Here is a 17,754-nt window from a genome sequence, read left to right on the forward strand (position 1 = left end):
ACTGTGTGACCTTGGGCAAGTCGCTTAAACTCATTGCCTTAAATAAAAATAAAAAAAAATTTTAAACAATAGATTCTTTTTTTAAAAAATTATTTATTTAAGGCAATGAGATCAAGTGACTTGCCCAAGGTCACACAGCTAAGTAATTATTAAGCGTTTGAGGTTGAATTTGAACTCAGATCCTCCTGACTCCAGGACCCATGCTTTATCCACTATGCCACCTAGCTGCCCCAAAAGAATCTATTTATGTGATATTTATGACTCTCTAGAACTGTGCTTCTACCAGCACAGATGAAAGGAGTATGGTTTAACATAGGGCATGATTACAAGAAAGGTATAAAACAATTAAGATATGAAAAATTAATTATATTGGGAGACAAAGATAGAGGCATTAGACCCCCATGAAGAGGCACAAAGGACCTACTTATTTTTGAAAGGGGAAAGCAGGAAAAGTATAAGCACTGAGTAAATCTTGCTCTCAAATAGGGAATGATATACATTTCCAATTGGGTTTGGAAATTTATCCCACCCTATCGGGAAGTAGGAAAAGCAGGGGAAAAGACTATGTGAGACAAGCAACAGCCAAAAGCCAAACACTGGTGAGAAGAGATAAGGGAAAAAGAGAAAGAAAAGTACAAACAGAGGAAAGATAGGTTGAAGGGAAAGAAATTTTGCACAAATAAAACCAATGCAACCATGATTAGAAAGAATGTGGAAAGCTGGGAAACAATTTTCATAGCTGGTATTTCTTATAAAGTACTTAATTCTAACATCTATAGAAAACTGAGTCAAATTTATAAATATATAATTTATATTTGTTGTTTGTCTTCTATCTAAAAACCACCAACATGCACATGAATTGTATTTGAAGAGGGGTACTGTGCTAAGTCACCTGCCTCACTTTCTCCTCCAGAGTCATCTGGGTCCAGTGGCCAGATATGAATCAGGCATGGATGCAAGGCAATCAGGGTTAAGTGACTTGCCCAAGTTCACACAGCAATATTTATATCAAGGATGTCATTCTCTAATTGATAAATGACAAAGGATATGAAAAGCAATTTTCAAATGAAGAAACTAAAGCTATCTATAGGCATGTGAAAAAAATGCTCCAAATCTTTTGTGATCAGAGAAATGTAAATTAAAGTAACTCTGAGGTACCATCTCACATTGGCTAAAATGATAAAAAAAAGAAAAGTGATCAATATTGGAGAGGATATGGGAAAACTGGGACATAATTGGTAGAATTGTGAACTGAGCCAATTATTCTAGAGAGTAACTTTGAACTACACCCAAAAGAGAATAAATCATGCATGCTCTTTGATCCAATGAATACCACTACTAGATAGTATTCCAAAGGAATCATAACAAAAGGAGAAAAGACAGATGTACAAAAATATCTAAAACAGCTCTTTTTGGTCATCAGTTGAGGAATGACTGAACAAGTTTTGGTATATGAATGTGATAGAGTACTATTGTTCTATAGTGGACAGACTCTGGAAAAACCTGGAAAGAGTTGCATGAACTGAGCTGAGTGAAGTGATTATGGGAAATGCCATCCAACACCCGAGAAAAATATGGACCAAAGTACAATATTTTCCTTTTTTAAAACTTCTTTTATGTTGTTTCTTTCTCTCTCATGATCTTTTTCCCCCCTTTCTTTTTTTTAGTTTTATTGACTTTGATTTTATTTTTCCAATTACATATTATGAAAAATTTTCACATTCATCTACAGGCATATTTTTGTTACACCCTTCCCCCCCCTTCAGTGGTGAATAATCTAGTGAACACTGTACATGTACATTTGTATTTAAATGTTTACATATTAGTCATTTTCTATATGAGGAATTAGAAATGAGGGAAAATAAAGAAACCATGGGATAGGAAGGAAAAACAGGAGAAAATTTTAAAAAGTGAGTATAGTGTTCATTCAGATTCTGTAGTTCCTTTTTTATTTTGTTTTGTTTTGTTATTTATTCTTCATCTGGATGTGGATGGCGTTGTCCATAACAGATCTCTCAGGGTTGTCCTAGCTCTCTGAATTGCAGAGAGGAGCTGTATCCATCAAAACTGATCAATTCACAATGTTGTTATTAAGGTGTACAGTGTTCTATTGATTCTGCTCCCTTTGATCAGCATCAATTCCTATAAGTCTTCCCATGCTTCTCTGGAGTTGGAACATTCATAGTTTCTTATAGAATAATAGTAGTCCATAACATTCACATACCATAACTTGTTCAGACAACCCCTCAATTTCCATTTCTTTGCCACTAAAAAAGAGCTTCAATGAATATTTCCCCTTTTTTATGATTTCTTCTGGCTATAGGCCAAGTATTGGTATTGCTGGATCAAAGGGTAGGAGCAGTTTTATTATTCTTTGGGCATAATTCCATGTTGCTCTCCACAATGGTTGGTTCACAACTCTACCAACATTGCATTAATATCCCAGTTCTCCCACAACATCTCCAACAATGACTGTTTTCCCTTTTAGTCAACTTGGTCAATCTGATAGGTATGAGGTACAACATCATAATGGTTTTAATTTGCATTTCTCTAATCAGTAATGATTTGGAACACTTTCTTTTCTTTTCTTTTTTTTAGGTTTGTTTATTTGGTGGTGGTGGTGGTGGGGAAAGGCAATAGAGTTAAATGGCTTGCCCAAGGCCACGCAGCTAGGTAATTAGTAAATGTTTGAGATGGAATTTGAACTCAGGGACTCCTGACTACAGGGCTGGTGCTCTATCCACTGCACCACCTAGCTGCCCCAGAGCACTTTTTCATATGGTTATATATAGCTTTAATTTCATTTGAAAACTGCCTGCTTCTCAATTGAGGAATGATTTGTAACTTTATAAATTTAATTGAATTCTCTATATATTTTAGAAATGAGACCTTTATCAGAACCCCTAGCTGTGAAAATTGTTTCCCAGCTTTCTTTTTTCCTTTTAATCTTGACTACATTAGTTTTTATTAATACAAAACCTTTTTTTAATTTATACAGTCAAAATCATCCATTTTGCATTTTTTATAATTTGCCATAATTCTTGTTTGGTCATAAATTTCTCACCATTCTATAGATCTGACAGATACAGTATTTCTTGTTCTGTTAATTGGTTTATGGTATTGCCCTTTATGTCTAAATCCTGTACCTGTTTTGACTTTATTTTGTTATAGAGTGTGAGATGTGAGTCTATGCCTAGTTTTTCCCATACTATTTTCCAGTTTTTCCAACAATTTTTGTTAAATAGTGACTTCTTATCTCAGAAACTGGAGTCTTTGGATTTGTCAAACAATCGTTTACTACAGTCATTTACTACTGTTTCTTTTGTATCTATCTGGATCCACTGATCCATACTAGTGATAATTTTTATGACTACCTTGTATGGTATAGTTTTAGATCCAGTAGAACTAGACCACCTTTCTGTACATTTTTTTATCAGTTGCTTTGATTTTCTTGACCTTGCTGCAAAATAAATTGTATTACTATTTTTCTAGTTCATTAAATAATAAAAGCTATTTGGTCAGCATGTCATTACACAAATAATTTAATCTGGGTAGAATTACCATTGTTATTATATTAACTTGATCTCACAATTAACAATTGACATTTTTCCAATTGTTTAGATCTGTCTTTATTTGTCCCCCTTTTTTTTTCATAATATGCTGATATGGAAATATGTTAAAAATGTTTGTGCATGTACAACCTATATCAGATTGTCTGCTGTCTTGGGGAGGAGGAAAGGAAGAGATATTGGTAAGAAAATGTAGAACTCAAAAGTTTGCAACAGAATGAATGTTGAAAACTATCTTTGTCTGTAATTGGAAAAAAATAAAGATTTTTATGTAGAAGGCACTGGAAATGCAAAGACAAAATTGAAAAGCCTGGAAATACAAAGACAAAACTGAAATGCCATCCCGGTATTTAAAGAACTTAGGTTCAACTTGAGTCCATATATGAAAACAGAAAAGCATGATTTATTTATGTACATGATGACAAGGTAGGAAGCAGTAGAAAAACTGGTAGGAAAAATTTCTCTTCAGGATTGGCATATAAAACTGAACCCTGAAAGAAGGCAGGGAAGAAAGGAGGAAAAAACATATCAGACATGAGTATTCATGAAATAACTGAATTCAGAAATAACAAGTGGATTAACTAATAGAGACTATGTGAAGACACTCATGTGAATTCAATCTGTAAAGTAGACTGGAGATAGTAAAAGACTTTAAAAGTGAATTTGGAGTTAGTATTTGATCCTAGAGGCAACAGGGGATCCCTAAACATTCTTAAATGGGGAGTGGTATGGTTAGACATGTTTTAAGAAGATAATTTTTATAACGGTGTAGATTGTGATGATTGAAGATGGGTGATAATTGAAACCAAGATTCCCAAATAGAAGGCTTTTGTAGTTATTCAGCCTAGAGATGATGACCATCTGAATTGAATGTTAGTCATTGAAATATTAAAAAGGAAATGGTAGGATCTACGAAAGGTTAACCTGGATAAACAGAAGGGTGATAGTGTCTCAACAGATATAGGAAGGATTAAAGAAAAGGTAAATTTAAGGCAAGCTTAATTCCTATTTGGGATGTGTTGAGTTTTTGAAATGCCAATGGGACATAATCCAATAGGCAATTCATGAAGAAGGCTAGGTAGGCAGCTAGATAATACAATGGATAGAATCCTGGGTCCTAAATCAAGAAGATTGAAATTGGCCTCATGCATTTTCTAGTTGTGTGATCCTTGGCAAGCTACTTAACCTTTTTCTTAACAATAAAGTTTTCTTCACAATAAAATGATACAGTTTTCTCTTCCAAGGTGTCTCTGAGGTCAAAATGAAGTTCAAGCCTTAAGTGACCTTTGACTGAAGCAAGAACAAGAGGAATTTCAATTCCCCTTCCCACATACAATAAAAAGAATAATCAGAACCTATTATTAATTATATGCTAACAAAACTTGTTCTGTCCAATGGGATGGGGGTTGGGGTTAATAGAATAAGTCTAATTCTTCTGTTCCCTTCAAATACTCGAAGAAAGCTATTCTATCCTTTCCTAATCTTCTCCAAGTGCAACACCCTGTTACTTCACTATTCAGTTGTTTCAGTAGCATTTGATTCTTCACGATCCCATTTGGGGTTTTCTTGACAAAAATAAGGGGATAGTTTGCCAATTTTTCTTTCAGTTCATTTTGCAGATGAGAAACTAAAGCAAACAGATCATTTGGTTATAGGATTTATTTCTTTGTTAATACTAAATTAGTCATTCTTTATTGGAAGTCAATAGAAGTAAGGTTGACCAGAATACTCTTTTAATAAGACAATTTTTTTACATCAGTTTCATTTCCCATTAATTCCCTCCCTACTTTGTTATCTTTTGAAGCAAATGAAAACAACAACCACAACAAAAAAATCACCACACTGATCAACACATCCCAAAGAGAAATTTTGTTTGCCTTAAATTTACCTTTTCTTTAAACCTTCCTGTAACTGTTGAGACACTATCACTCTTCTATTTATCTAGACAAACCTTCATAGATCCTACCATTTCCTTTTTAAAATACTCTGCATTTTTCTGGCTTATCCAATGAATTGTAAAAATTAAATAGATAAGACAGGAGTAGAATTAGACCATTGAAAAAACACTCTGGTATCCTAGTCATTTTGCTATTGTTATTTTGCCAACAAGTTGAGTTAATTTATAATCTTACAGCTGGGTTCAAAAGACAAAGAATAAAACAGAGCAATTACAAAGTTACAATGGTAGAAGAGGGAAATACAGCATCAAGAGATTGATGACTAATAGGTCACAATGACCTGAATTGTGATTGTAATTTTTTCAGAACCAGTACTCCATTGAGTAAGTAATTTCTATTGTTCTATCCAGGGACAATATTCTTTTTCATGTTAGCAGTACCTAGTTTACCCAAAGGTTGATTTTTTTAAAAAAAATAATGTAAGTCATAGGAGATCCTAGGGTCCTAATTTCACATATGTGATCTGTAATTCACTTGAAGGGAACTGAGAGGTATAACATAGGGAAGAGAAGACTATTATCTGCAAATATTTGAAGGACTATTATATGGAAAAGGCATTAGAATCTCCTCAGTTCAGAGGTCAGAACTGGAACCAATAAATGTAAGTTGCTTAAAAGCTGACCAAAATGGAAAGGGCTGCCTTGGAGAGTAGTGGATTCACTTACCCTAAAGGTCTTTTGTAGAGATCAGATTACCACTTATAGGAGATATTGTAGGGTAGTTCCTATTTAAGTATAGGTTGAACTAAACAACTCCTAAAATCCCTTACAAACTTGAAATTAATTGATTGTTGAAGAACTCATGAAGTGATTTGGGTTGATTTTCGATATCAGGAAGCTTTCCTTTTCTATTGTTATGTGGACAAACTACCACTATGTGTCACTGTTACCCCATAGATAAAATACACCCTGAGAAGACTGAAAAACTTGAATTTTGCATTAATGATTAAATAATAATTGGATTTTAATGTATACTTGTTATCTTGTTTCCTGATTACTTTATCACTTTAAAAATCCCAGATAAAAATAACGTGTTTGTTTTAGAATTAACAACTGAATTTATTAAAGACATACATTTAATGAAGTATAATCTGTGATCAAAACTTTCAGCATTAGGCAGGAAATGTGTTGAGTTTCTGATTTTTGATTTTGGATAATTTGCCTCCAGTATTTTATAGTGTGTCCCAAATGAGAACACTAGCTTCTTCCAGCTCATTGGAACTCTCTGCGTGGTGTAGGTTATATTTTAAATGGTCAGCAGTGGATATGCCATCAGGAAGAATGCATACATTTGTGACTATGGTAATCAAGAGCCGATCTGCATCCTTCTTTGCTCGTTAAATTGCACCAAGAAACACTGGTAGATTTATTCCATTTAGGGTTGAGTTGCTGTCTTTCTTCTGGTTTTATCCTCTTAGAATAACTTGGTTTAGGGGCAGCTAAGTGAGGATCTGAGTTCAATCTGATCTCAGAATAACAAGAAAAACTTACATTGTTCAGTTATCCATCCTTCTGCTTCTAGAACATCGTGTGAAGTTAATGTTTCCTTTCATTGGTCCAACACAAGACAAATATATGCTCTAGGTGCTGCTTGAGATAAAAAAGCATAAGGATATTGTTTTTTTCTCAAAGAACTTACGACCTAGCTGCACACAGACTGAGGCAACAAGAGTCTTTAGAAGCCATTGACAGCTTTTCCACAGGAAAGGGGGGGGGATCCCTTAGAATTTAACAACTAGTTAGCATGAATTATTTTTTCTATTGAAATTTTATTTTATTTTTCCAATTACATGTTATGAATATTTTTCAACATTCATCTGCTTTGCATGTTTATAAATTACACATTTTTTCTAACACTTTTTCTTTCCACCTCCCTCCCCTCAGTATGAACAGTCTAGTAAAAGTTGTATGTGTTTAATTGTGTTTAACATGTTTATATATTAGTCATTATGTGAATGAGGCATTAGAACAAAACGTAAAGAAAGAAAACCATGGGATAGGAAGAAAAAACATGAGACATTATTAAAAAAGTGAAAATAGTATCCATTCAGATTCTGTGGTTTTGTTTGGTTTGGTTTGGTTTTCCTCTGGATGTGGATGGTGTTTTCCATAACAGATTTCCCAGAGTTGTCCTAGATCTCTGAACTGCTGAACAGAAGTGCATCCATCATTGGTAGTCAACTCATAATGTTGTCAATGTGTACAATGTTCTCTTGGTTCTGCCCCCTTAGCATCAGTTCTTGTTTAATCTTGGATGCATTCATTTTATTAATGCAAAAGCATTCATATACCATAAGCAAAAGCTTTTTTAATTTTTTGACATCAGTAGGGACAAAAATGTAAGGAGTCTTTCCAGTATTGAGATCCTGTAGTCATTAGAATGTTTGGTATGCTTTATGTGGTGAAAAGTCCCAATCTCAAAATCAGTGTGGATGAAGAAGGGGAAAGGGATTTGTCCATTTGGTGTTAATAAAGTTGTTGTTTTGGAGATAAAGTTACATCAATATTTAAGGAAATATTGTGGTCTGTACATAAAGCTCTTTAAAGGTAGGGGCAAAGCAATGCTTAGTAGAAAGATAGGAACCCAATGATGATTACAAGGATATAATTATACATCGAATAATCAATATTTATTAAGTATACAGAAAATGGAAAGTTCAGGAAAGTCCTAATTATGCTGATTAGGATTAGAAGGAAAATTTTTTTTAAAAATTTGATTTTCAGTGGAAAAAATAAAAATAAGTAAATAAGAAATACTTTAATTTGATTAGTTATAGCTTCCACTCGTTTTCTAAATCATCTTTCCACAGTTTGAGCAGAAACCAGAAAGCTAAAGGGTGCTAACTTCAATAGGGAACTATGTTGCTCTGATGGCTTGATTCTATCTGTACTATTGGAATCTAGGTCCTTGCAACCAGGCCATTTTCAGTCGTCCTGATTCATATATGACCACTGGACCCAGATGATTCTGGAGGAGAAAGTGAGACTGGGGACTTAACACTGCACCCCCTCACTCAAATCCAATCATGTGCTTGACATGGCCTCACCTCCCTGATGTCATGGTTTTCTTTGAAAATGAAGAACAAACATCATCATCATCAACATCATCTGTACCACCTCTGATCCTCACCAGCTATCCCCTTATTATCTTTTCCTTGACAGGTATCTTGTAAATTGGTCCCACAAAAATCTTTTCAAAGCTGCATCAATTCCAAGATAAATTTCTTTCTGCATGTAGAAGATGTGGCAGCCAGGTGGTATAGTGGATGCAAGTCCCCTAGAGTCAGGAAAATTCAACTTTTTGAGTTTAAATGTGATCTTAGACTTCGATTAGCTTGTGACCCTGAGCAAGTCAGTTAATCCTATTTGCTTCAGTTTCAAAAAATCTGCAAAATAAATTGGAGAAGGAAGTAGCAAACCACTCTGGTATCTTCTCCAAGAAAACCCCAATGGGATCATAAAGTCAGAAATGAGTGAACAAGAACAGCAAATAACATACTTGGTCTGGTCCCTTAGACATCATTCTTTAAAATGCCATTTTTGCCTCCTCTTGCAACATGTCAAATATTAAAGTATTGAATCCAAATGTAGCATTTTCAAAATCACAGATGATGAAAATGGTCTAATAAGGAAACACTGGTAGATTTATTCCATTTAAGGGTTGAGTCTCCCTTCTGGTTTTATCCTCTTAGAATAATTTCGTTTAGGGGCAGCTAGGTGAGGATCTGAGTTCAAATTCAGTCTCAGACACATAGTAGTTACCTAGCTATATGATCTTAGGCAAGTCACTTAACTCCATTGCCTTAAATAAAATTTTAAAAAATTAACTCAGTTTAGTTATGTCTCATATTGTTCTGTTACATATTTTTCTCTCTACTGTTCTTCAAAGTTTGATGAGATAATACTACTTATAATCTATCATCCTTATGTACTATATATGACAAATAAATATACTGACATAGCTATAAATACAGAAATAAGAGGCAGTCATCTCTAGCCATCTCAAGCTATCATAGAGAGTTGATCACAAAGTCAAAAAGATCTGGATTCAAATCATGTCTCTAACATGCACAATCTGTCTGAATCTAAGTATGGCAGCACTGAAACTTTAAGTTTCAGTGAAAATGCCAACTTTCATCAGTAGAAGTTTCCTCACCTGGGAATTTCTTATATCAATGAAATAAAATTTCTAGTCCTTATCATTTGTGATTTCAGTTATTTAGTGGAGATGAATTGAAATTTGGAATACATAGGCTAGATATGTATATATACATGATGTTTATGTGTGAATATAAATATATGTACGCATGTGGGTCTAAATGTACATACCACACTATTTCATATACTTATAAGCACAAATGATACATATTTAGCTATAATTACAAGTTGCATGTATACATGCACTAGATGCCATAAATAATAATGAAAAGTATTTCATAGTTTGTAAAGCACGTTATTATATCATCTCACTTGATCTTTCTTATCTTATGAGGAAGATATTTATTTTTCTATTTTATAAATATGGAAACTGAGTCCAAGAAAGGAAAGGAGGAAGAGACAGCACAACATTTCATCAGGTACTGTGCTAAGTGTTTTACAAACATTTTTTCTTTAATCCTCATAACAATCTTATTTAGATAGGTACTATTATTCTACCCATTTTATAGTTGAAGAAACTGAGGCAGATAGTGGTTGAGTGACTTGTTCTGTGACACACAATCAGTAAAATCTGAGGCCTGATTTGAACTCGGGTCTTTCTGATTACAAGTTTAGTACTCTATCCACTATAGCATATAGGTACTTTAAAAAAATGATAGCTATAGCTGTAGTTATAAACATATGTCTATAGATATAGAGAATCGTTCTTGGTTGCTGTGCCTGCCTGGGAATGAGATGGAATATTGGCTGAGAGTTTCTTTGCTCTATTGACCTTGCAGTGGTGATTGATTTCAATATTTAAACTACTTAGGAAATGGTGACAAAGAGTCTCAAGATTTTGATTTCCCAGTATTCAGTTTTATTAGTTTATTTAAGTGAATTGAGTTGAAAATGTTATAATTAGTTACAGTATCTCCTATCCTTAATTTTTTCTTTTAATTTGGTGTTAATTATAACTTACAATTGAATGGTCTGACTACATACAGATGGATGATTCAGAAATGATTCCCACTTCGCTATCTAATCTTTTTCTGTGTGTTGTCAAGATATGTAAGGTCAATCTCATTTTTAGTGTTGTTTGACTCTCATCATATCCAGGAAATTTTGACTATTTTTTTGAATAGAGTATTCATTATATAGAGGCAGTATTTCTTTTTTCTATATTTGTGTATATTTATGTATATTCTATAAATATATATATATATAATGTATAATATAAATGTGTGTATATATACCTATAAATATTTATATATATTCTATAAATCTCTTTGATTTCTTGATCTTCAAGCATGTTTTCAATTCGATTTTTCACTATCCTCCTGAGTCTACCTTACCATTGAAATCATTGTTTATTGATTCCTTACAGTAATTTTTTCTCTTCATCTGAAACAGGCATAGGCTCTTAAGATGTAATTATGTCCAAGTTCATCTTTTAAACATGTCCATTAGCACAACAAAGCAAGGTGACCAAGTATAATAATAGTTGATATTTTTGTAGCACTCACAAGGTATTGTGCTAAGCATTTTAGAATTATTTCATTTGATCCTCAGAACGACCCTGAAGGGGAGATGCTATTCTCACCATTATACAGATAAGGAAACTAAGGCAGAGGTTGATTTGCCCAGGGTCACACAGATAAGTATTTGAATTCAGATTTCAACTTGGTTCTTTCTAACACTAGGCTTAGTACTCTATTGACTATACTACTGAGATCTAGTATATATTTTCCTTTGGTTAATGTGTTGCTAAAGTCACAGATTTATTGCCTAATAGTCAACCTACTATTGATAAGTCACTATGGACTTATTTTGGTCATAGAACATAGTCTGCTGCAATTATATTCAAAGTCTTTCCAAAGTCTTTCTTGTTAGGTCTTTCTAGAGATTACACTCTCTTGATATAGCCTCGGCAATAAGGTGACACAATGGTTCTATCAAATGCTGCATTTGACTCAGGAAGACTTACTATTTGATTAGCTAATAAGTTTCAGTTTTATTAGCTGTCAAATAGAAATAATAATAATAATAACTACCTCATGGAACTTATGTGAGAATCAAAAAGATAATTTATGTAAATATGCCTTGTAAGCTTTAAAGTATTTTATAATGTTAGCTATTATTCATAAAAACCCAGTATCAATTCTATGCCATGGAAAGGCATCTATATTGATCTATGTGGAGGCTATATAGGCAAAATCTATGTACTTTTCAATATAGTTATTTCTTCTGTCAATTCAGTTTGTAGTTCATCTTTTCTATCTGTTCTAGGTAATTCATCCTTATTCTCCTAGAAATTCACTATAAATGGTTGACCCAACATGCTGGGGGGGGGGGGGGGCTTACTTGCATTCTTGACCAATATTGCTTGTGGTCTATCATCTATCTATCACTCTCAAAATTTGATCATCTACCCCCTTCCTCCATCTCCTGGTAAAACATTTCTCTGATGGTCTGTTAATATGACAGACCTCCTTTATTAATATAAATGTTATGCATTTTGTAATGCAGTTCTTCATTTGTAATATGTTGTATTCTGCTCACACCTCACACTCATAACCTGAGTATGTACTATTCCATTGTTGAAGATATAGGATTCTATGATTCAAAGTCATATAATATTATCAAAAGGGATTTGGTATTTTAAAATATGGGTCTTTGTTTTAGGGAGAAGGTTGGGGATCACTTAAAGATAAAATATAAAATTTTACAATCCAAAGGCAATTTACTCTGTTTTTCCTCTCCAATTTTAGAGCCAGCTCAGTGTCTTTCCCAGATATTTACTGATGAGATTCCTAAGTTGTCTATTTAACTATATGTCATGACTTTAACAATAAGTTCTATGTTCATTTACCTTTTCCTCTGTGGGAATTTAGATCAATCTCTTTTCAATGATTAAGAAGTAGACTCTACTGCTAACTATAGTAGACTGTATGATCTGGCAATGATGCAGTGTACATGAACAGAAGAAGCATCTGGAGAATGATCCACAGAGAATCTCTCTTCAAGTTGGACTCCTTGCTGGACCTCTGTTATGACAGTGGCAAACATCTATGACAAATACATGCCTTCCTGTTGGATACTTGTTGATATGAATAATTAGATAAATCTAACAATATGATATTCTAAAATATACGTGTGAAAGAGCTTGCTGAAAGAGCTTCTAAAACATTGTTTAGCTCTACTAAATCAAATGCTTTTAAAAAATAACACAAGAAGTTTAGGAAGTTGAGTGGGATTTTCAATTCTTTACTTTGTTCTATTAATTGCATAATAGTGAGGATGGAGTTTACTGCATATTATTTGTAAAAGTGTGCTTGAGGGGGCAGCTAGGTGGTGCAGTAGATAGAGCACTGGCCTTGGAGTCAGGAGTACCTGAGTTCAAATCCAACCTCAGACACTTAATAATTACCTAGCTGTGTGGCCTTGGGCAAGCCACTTAACCCCATTGCCTTGCCAAAACTTAAAAAACAAGCCTGCTTGGTGCTATCTAATGCCCTTCTCTCTGTGTGAATTATTGTCATAAAAATTATATACTTAGGAAAGTAGGTATTGCTTTTTGGATAATAAGAAAGGGTTTATTTTTTAAATCATGCTTTTAGCAGCTCCCTCTCTTTCACATCCCTTGAAAATTAATCCCTTAATTCCCCAAAATTGTTTCCCCAGTACAAAATTCCTCTCCATGCAACTTGGTTTAGTTTTGTGTTTCCTACCTTTCTTTTCTGCAGAGCTACTTCTTTTTCCTCTTTCAAATCACCTAGGACTGTGATCCTCAAATTCAAATGTAGTGGTTCCATTGTACTTGTTAATGAAAACTGGAAGTTATAAAAATCTCTGCAGGTATTTTTCATTTTTAGTTGTTAGTTATTTTCCTTCCTGTTTCATTCTTAAATGCCCTTGGCAGGATTTGGTTCTCACAAGAATTCTTTAAATTATTTTTCCTTCCATTGCTTATCTCTATTTTATGATGGGGTACAATAGTTCTCATTTTTTCAGATGGAATAATATTCTAAGCAAATGTTTCTCTTGGCTCCCATATATCTTTTTTTGGCAAGAAAATCAAATGTTTCTCTTATGAGGTGGTTTCTAGGTGTTTTGATCTTATGATAAATGTATTATGTTGGTTAACATAGTGTTGAACATTAATGAGTGTCTAATAAAAGCTTTTTTATTCACTGATGAAATTTCTTATGAAATTATTGTCAATGTCATTTTCCCCATTGCTTTCTCATTTTTTTCTATGTCAGAAATCTGTTCAAGTAATTAGATTGGAATTGTTTTAATCATATACCATATTTTTATCCTATCTTTCTCATTTCCTTTCTCCATGATTTTGCATTGGCCATTTCTCATATCTACAGTGTATTCCCTACTCACAGTTACTTCATAAAGTCCTTCCCTTCACACAACTCAAGCACAGCCTTCTATAGAAATTTTTCCTGATCCATCTCCATTGGCAAATACTAGTGTCTTTTCTTTCTAATTACCCTATATTTAACTAATCTATATTAATTTATGTTTATCATTTATATTAATATATATTTAATGTCTACTTATATAGGTATTTGTTTTCCCCAATAAAATGCTAGCTCCTTGGCATTAGGGGTTTTATTCTTTGAATTTGTATTTTTAGATACTAGCACAGTGTCCACTCAAAACAAGCATTTAATAAAATGCTTTTTGATTGATTAGTTAACAATTAGTTTATCAATTGTATTAAGTTTGATATATGCTTGAGATGTCATTGCTCTGATGAAACATAGTAAACTAACTTTCTGAAGGCAGAAAGTGAAGAGGAGTTAAGAAATCACTTGATAAGATAAAAGAGGAGAGTGTAAAACCTGACTTGAAGTTTAATAAAAAAAAACCCAAAACTAAGATCCTGGAAACTGATCTCATCACTTCATGGCAAATAGAAGAAATGGAAGCCGTGCCAGATTTTATATGATCGAAATCAAAGATCACTGCACATGGTGACTACAGCCAGGAAACTAAGACACTTGCTTCTTGGAAGGAAAGTTGTGACAAATCTGGACAGCATAGTAAGAAGCAGAGAAGTAACCTTGCTGACAAATAATCCAAGCTATGTTTTTTTTTTTTCAGCAGCATTGTAAGGAAATCCATGTGTTGCACAATCAATGCTTTCAAATTGTAGAAAAGTATGGGTCGGCTAGGTGGTGCAGTGGATAAAGTACCAGCCCTGGAATCAGGAGGTACCTGGGTTCTAATCCGGTCTCAGACATTTAATAATTATCTAGCTGTGTGGCCTTAGGCAAGCCACTTAACCCCAATTTGCCTTGCAAAAACCTAAAAAAAAACTTTTCAAATTGTAGAAAAGACTTTTGAGAATCCTTTGTACAACAACATCAAATTAGTCATTTGAAGGGTCTTATCAAGTTCTTAATATAGTTTCTCAACTTCTCCATCTTCCACAATGCTACAATAACTTTTATGTTGATCTTTTCTTTATTTCTTCTTTTTTTTTCAGTTTTACAAGGCAATGGGATTAAGTGACATGTCCAAGGTCACACAGCTAGGTAATTATTAAGTCTATCTGAGGTCAGATTTGAACTCAGGTACTCCTGACTCCAGGGCCGGTGGTCTATCCACTGTGCAACCTCTTGATCTTTTCAAAAAGCCTTTTCAAATGCAATGCAATGAAAGATGACCAAATGTTTTATTTGATGCTGTTTATTTTCTTGGGTTGTATGACAAAGCCAACTTTTCTGATTCCTTTCTTTGCTTCTCTAGTAACCATCATTAAAGTTAGCAATGACTTCTTTCTAACTTCTGATTTCTGTTTTCATAGAGATTTCAAGATTGGTAAAGTTTAGTTCATCTTTCAGTAGTTTATTTGTTAGTCATTGGATAAAGGCTCCCATTTAGAATACTAATAACTAAATGAAGGTATAGACTAATAGCTAAAATGAAGGTATACCATGACATGGTATTATATACCATCAAGCCAACATTTATTATAAAAACTATGTTCTAAATTGCTGAATTTATTAAATACTTATCAAATAATTAAAAGGAGTATTTAAAGACATAAACTTTGAATCAAGAATCAAAGGGTAGGAATACAAGAAGTCCTTTTATGTGGGCTATCTTCTAAAAGGCTACTATTTACAGTTTGAATATATTCCCCCCTGAAAATTTGTTTTTTTTGTTTAGTTTTTTGTTTTAGGTTTTTGCAAGGCAAATGGGGTTAAGTGGCTTGCCCAAGGCCACACAGCTAGGCAATTACTAAATTGTCTGAGACCGGATTTGAACCCAGGTACTTCTGACTCCAAGGCAGGTGCTCTTATCCACTATGCCACCTAGCCTCCGCCCCCCCCCCCCCCCCCCCCCCCCCCCCCGCCTCTTGAAAATATGTATAGAAAGTTGAGGTAGTTCCTTTTCCCAACCCATGTAAGTCTATTTGACCCATAATGAGGTAGAAATATTAGATATTTGAAATTTAAAAAAAGCAATGTTGATGAAATTAGAGGTTTGTTAAGAAATGGGATTTCAAAGTATTTCATTTTCAAATCTTGAAAAAAATTAGGTTTAACTGGAGGAAGAAGTTTCTGAAAACTTCTTGACCCTCCTATATGTTGCCTTGAGCATGCATACATTCCAATGTAGGTCCTAAAATGTGACTTCATATAAATTAGATGCTCTCAGGAAAATATCTCTTTTCCCCAGTGAAATTGGGTTTGAAGGAAGCAAGGGTAAGTCCTTTAGGAGGTAGGGGTGGGTAGAAGCTTATGGAGACTGAGTGTCTTGTATGGGATACTCTCTTGCCCAATTTTCTCCCCTACTGTTCTCCCTGTCACATTCAGTTCAGTGGTCTGATATTGGTGTTTCTGTCCCAAACCAAACCTCCCATCCACCTTGGGAACAAATTCCTGGGTCTTGCCTAGGAGGTCAGGGCTATTTGAAGAACCTACTAAGCTTACTACCTGTACTAGCTTTCTCACTATAATGGAAGAAATCTCATGTTTTCCTAAGTAAGGCAGCATGGTATAACATGCCGGATTTGAAGTCAGGAAGATCTGAGTTAGAATTCTGACACCATGACCACTTACCCAGGTAAGTCTCTTCTGTAAAATAAGATTAATAAAAGCACTTAATTTATAGTGTGGTTGTGAGATTACATTGAGATAACATATATAAATAACCTTACAATCTCTGAAGCTATTTAAATGTTAGGTGTTATTTAAAATGGATGTCCATGCTTCCCAGAAGAGGGAGATAAGAAGTAGAAGATAGAAGGGGCTAGGTAGGTGGTAGCGGTGGTCCTGGTGGTGGTGAAGTATTTGGATCTATGTGACCTATCATGTAAATTGCAAGAATAATTAAATAAGGAGTTACTCTATAACTTCTGGGGGTGAACTCACCTTTCCATGGCCCTCAACGGCAGCTTCACATTGGTGTCTAGGGTTTATGCCTTGACACTACGTCATTATATTCCATTCTGTATCCACGCTCTGAGTCTCTTGCCAGAGATCCAGGCTGCAGCATTTTAGGAGATACCAGTGGTGCTGGTTTCTTCTGTTACAGAGAAATAACAGGAGTAATGGCACATTTCAGAGGTGCTGAGTCAACAATAGAACTTCTGTTGAAAAATAAGCAGCTTGTTATGCTGAGGATAATAAAGGGACAAGTTTCTGTGGCTTAGGAGAGGAGTCAAGAGTACAAAATTTTCATTTTTCAAGACAGATACTTCATTAGGTCAATATAGTTCTAGAATGTAGTGATGGTGTCTGAAGCTCAGGTGATTTAATGTGACTTCACAAAATATTTTTAGCATTTGAGGGGATTTGAGCAGTCATCTTAATATCATAGGATCATAGAATTAGAACTAGGAGGAACTTCAGAGGCCATCCAGTCCAACCAGCTTCATTTCATAGATGAAGAAACTGTGGTTCAGGAAAGTTGTGAATTGCCCCAAGTCACACAAGCAGCAGGCATCTGAGTATTTGAATCCTTTGATTCTGTAGCTAGTGCTCTTTTCCCTTTTATCTCATACCCCAAAGTAATCCCCATTTCTTGAGGTTAGCGGAGAGAAGGATTAACTGTTGAATATGT

The 17,754-nt window shown here is 34.3% G+C and overlaps 1 long non-coding RNA gene across 1 annotated transcript in view; it reads right to left on the reverse strand.

The window, feature by feature from the left end:
• Nucleotides 1-149: 149 nt before the first annotated feature.
• LOC141487962 (uncharacterized) overlaps nt 150-17,754 on the reverse strand; it is a 30,997-nt gene continuing 13,392 nt past the window's right edge. The window contains exons 2-3 of the long non-coding RNA XR_012468548.1: nt 17,064-17,217; nt 150-7,113 (exon numbers count right to left, since the gene is read on the reverse strand). This is a non-coding gene — a long non-coding RNA (uncharacterized LOC141487962). The remainder of the gene's footprint in view (nt 7,114-17,063; nt 17,218-17,754) is intronic.

This window comes from Macrotis lagotis, chromosome 5, assembly GCF_037893015.1.
Source record: "Macrotis lagotis isolate mMagLag1 chromosome 5, bilby.v1.9.chrom.fasta, whole genome shotgun sequence".
Lineage (NCBI taxonomy): Eukaryota > Metazoa > Chordata > Mammalia > Peramelemorphia > Peramelidae > Macrotis > Macrotis lagotis.